This window comes from Lactuca serriola, chromosome 4 (genome assembly GCF_051521515.1).
Source record: "Lactuca serriola cultivar US96UC23 chromosome 4, Lser_US96UC23_V15, whole genome shotgun sequence".
In the NCBI taxonomy this organism is placed as follows: Eukaryota; Viridiplantae; Streptophyta; class Magnoliopsida; order Asterales; family Asteraceae; genus Lactuca; species Lactuca serriola.
Genome location: NC_136411.1, coordinates 237069783 through 237073960, shown reverse-complemented (window position 1 = coordinate 237073960; position 4178 = coordinate 237069783).

Sequence of the window (4178 nt, the reverse complement as noted above, 5' to 3'; positions counted from 1 at the left end):
TCTCGTCTTTATAATGATTCTAGTGGAATCTAGGGTTTTCTTTATGCCTCTTTTAGTTTGAATCTGGAGTATGTGAGGTCCCAAAGCGAAATGGTTCATAGATCTGGACCTTAAGAGGTCCATAGAGTCCTTTCCGCTCTGCTTTATGCGATACCTTTTGAGTTATGAGTCTATAAGGCCATTTTAGAGGTTATTTCACCAAAAGAAGCTTTGGGTGTGTTTCATGTGTACCAAGATCCAACCTTTACGTGAGTATCATGCTTGGGAAGGTTAGACCTATAGGTTAGAGAAGTAGATATGGCCTCAGAAGGTCATTTGAGTATGATCATGGAAGCAACTCGCCGAGTTCATAAGTTGACTCGACAAGTCGAGTCGGGGTTGCCCCGCAACTCATGACAGGAGGAACCCGTCGAGTGGAAGGATGAATCGACGAGCCAGGAGAGGCTACAAGGATTCAGAGGACCCGCATGGACTCGCTGAGTCGCCCATATGCACTCGACGAGTCGGGTCAAAGTTTGACCGTTGAGCTCCGTTGACCTTAGGGTTTTGGTCAAGACTGATTCAAGGGAGTTCGAGGAGGGGTAGAATGGCCTTCTACCCAATCTTAGAAGTGAGACTATGAGAGAGTATTGATCGGGAATGTGATTTGATTAATAGGAGGAGGCTAGGTCGGGACGTTGAGCACGAGAGTTATCCGACTTCATTGAGGTGAGTCTTCTCACTATACTGTACCTGGAAGGGTACCTATGTGTAACCAGAAGGTCTTATATGCTATGAGATGTATGTGTTGTATGCTGTTATGTGATATATATGTGTTATGTATGTTATGCATGATAAGGACCGGAAGGTCAAGATGACATGGACCGGAAGGTCAGAAGGTTACGGACCGGAAGGTCGATACGGGTTGGACCGGAAGGTCTACCGGGATTCGGGACGGAAGTCCCCTGAGACACTTGGATCAGAAGATCCCACAAAGTTATGGCCTGGAAAGGCGTATGTGTTGTGTGTCGTATCATGGGTAACTCACTAAGCATTTATGCTTACAATTGTCTTGTTATGTGTTTCAGATACTAGCGAGGATTGCGGGAAGGCGCCGACATGATCCGTACACACTCATAGAGTTTATGTTTGAGATTTTGGGAATTGTTTGTTCTGATGACATTGGATACATTATGTTTTGATATTGTTTTTTATGATTAAAAGTATGGTTTAAAAATGAAAATTTGTTTTGGAAATTTATGTTGTTACAATGGTCAGTGGTGGCGCCTGCACCTACCACCTTGAGGATTACTGATGGCCGCCAGGGCATGATAGAGAATCCTGTGGTGAAGAGCAATGCATTTTAGCTGACTACCGATAAGGCTCGTGCAACACCGGATGTGGTAACTGGTACGTGACTTATTCTTATCTTTTATTGCTTTACTTATTTATGCTCTTCTTATATCCGATCTTTGATAGGGACCTTTGTAGTAAAGGGTATAGCTGCATGTGATATTTGATTTGGGTGTTACTCGATCCTTTGTGTCTCTTGCGCTTAGAAAGAAGTTTAGTGATGCACTAGGGTTTCTGGACTATCCATTACAGGTTGAGATTACATATGACAGTTATGTGAATGCTTAGAGGGTTCATCGTGGTTGTGTACTGAATCTGTTTAGAAAGAGATACACTATTTATTTGGTGTCAATTTATCTATGAGGGTCGAAGGTTATTATCGGGATGGGCTGGTAGGGCCGTAATGGGGACATGATTGACTGTGAGCGCTTGCTATTGAGAGTTCGAACCCTAAGGGGGGAGAACTGGTTATTCCTAGTGAGGGTGCTTCGCACGGGCCAACTTTTGTTCTGCTACGAGGGCCATGAGATATCTTCAGAAGGGTTGTTATGGGTTCCTGGCTTATATGGTGGGTACTCGAGTTGAGGACACTTCGACGTTGAGTGAGCTGCCATTTGTTCGGGATTTAACCAATGTGTTTCCTAAGGAATTTTCAGAATTGCCTCCAGAGAGGCAGGTTCGGTTCCGAGATTGATTATGTTCCTGTTGTGGCTCAAATGACCAAGGCACCATATTGCTTGGCACCACCGGAGATGCAGGAGTTGTCTACGCAGCTACAAGAGCTGCTAGGAAAGGGATTTATTTGGTCGAGTAGCTCAACATTGGGGAGCATTGATCCTGTTCGTGAAGAATAAGGATGGTTCACACAGGATATGCATTGACTACCATGAGCTAAATAAGCTAACAGTGAAGAACTGTTACCCACTCCCAATGATCGACGACATATTTGACTAGCTTCGGGGTGCATCCTAGTTTTCCAAGATTGATTTGAGATCAGGTTACCATCATATGAGGGTCAGGATGATGATGTATAGAACATGACCTTCAGGACTCATTATGGTCATTATGAGTTCGTGGTGATGCTATTCACGCTCCCCAATGCACCAGCAGCATTCAATGACCTCCTAAACCGGTTTTGCAGCTCGATGTGGGATTGGCCAATGATAGTATTCATAGATGATATTCTGGTCTACTGCAACACCAAGGAGAAGCACGAGGAACACTTACGAGAGGTATTGGAGACCTTGAGGAGAGAATGGTTGTATGCCAAATTCTCCAAATGTGAGTTCTGGTTGTGCGTGGTGCATTTTTTGGGGCACATCGTCAAGCAGAAAGGTATCTTGGTCGATCCAGCCAAGATAGAGGTCATGATGAGATAGTAGGTTCCGAGGACCCCATTTGAGATGCAAAGGAGTCATGTGATTGATTACACGTTGAGGCAGCTAAAGTCTCATACATCAAATTACCCTATACATGATTTGGATTTTGGATGTTGTGGTTTTTTCTTTCAATATTTGGAGGCACTATCCATATGGGGTAAGGTGTACTATCTATACTGACCACAAGAGTTTAAGGTACTTGATCGATCAACGAAATTTGAATATGCCACAACGGAGATGGATGTATGTCTGAGGATGGTTATTATTTCGCCTCTGCTAGATATGATCAAGAAGGATCAGGTGGAGAGATCAAGGGGTAGACTCCTTTATTTTTCAGAGAAAGTCAGAGATTGTTGACTCAGTGTGGTAGAGTTTGGGTTCTGACTACTCGTGGGGTGTGGCATATAGTTCTCAAAGAGGCTCATAAGTCAAAGTTTTTGATCTATCCAAGGGCCAAGAAGATGTATTGGGATCTGAAGCTGAGTTATTGGTGGCCCTGTATGAAAATAGAGATAACATGGTTTTGTATAGTGGTGCCTTACTTGCAGGAAAGTCAAGGCCGAGCATCAGAGACACCATATTACCCATTTCTATGAGGAAGTAGGAAGAGATCACCATGGATTTTGTCATGAAACTGCCAAAGATGGTGCCTGGACTTGGTTCCATTTGGGTCATTGTTCATAGATTGACCAAGAGCGAACACTTCATACCTGTTGTTGAGAGTATATTTGCTGAGAAGTTGGCTGATATTTACATTGGCGAGGTAGTGGTTTGGCATAGGGTGCCAATTTCAGTAGCTTCAGACCGAGATGTTCGTTTCACCTCCAGGTTTTGGAGGAAGTTTCATGAGGAGTTAAGTACATAGTAGCACTTCAGTACAACATACCACCCACAGACTGATGGATAGAGCTAGTGGACGATTTAAACACTAGAATATATGCTCCGAGCAGGCAAGTCGTATTTTGGAGAGAGTTCAGATACTTATCTTCCATTAGTCGAGTTCTCTTACAACAACAATATTCATGCTAGTATTTGCCGACGAGCATTTGAGATGTTGTATGGGAGGAAGTGCAGGACCCTTGTTTTCATGAGGAGTTAAGATTCACGTTTGGACCTATAGGGGACTTGTTGCACCTGAAGGTGTCACCTTGGAAAGGATTCATCCAATTAGGGAAGTGGGGCAAGATGGTGGGGCGATTTATTGGTCCCTTTCGGATTACCGCCTGGGTGGTCAAGGTTGTATACTTAATGGATTTTCTAGATGAGCTCAGTCAAATCCACAGCACCTTCCATGAATCTTAGTTGCATAATTGTGTATCCGTTGATTCGGTGGTGATCCCTTTGGATGATATTTAGGTCGATGTACATCTGAACCATGTGGAGAGACCGATTGCGATTCTTGATAGGAAGAACAAGGATCTACATAACAAAGTGGTGAACCTAGTGAAGGGACAATGGCAGCACCGA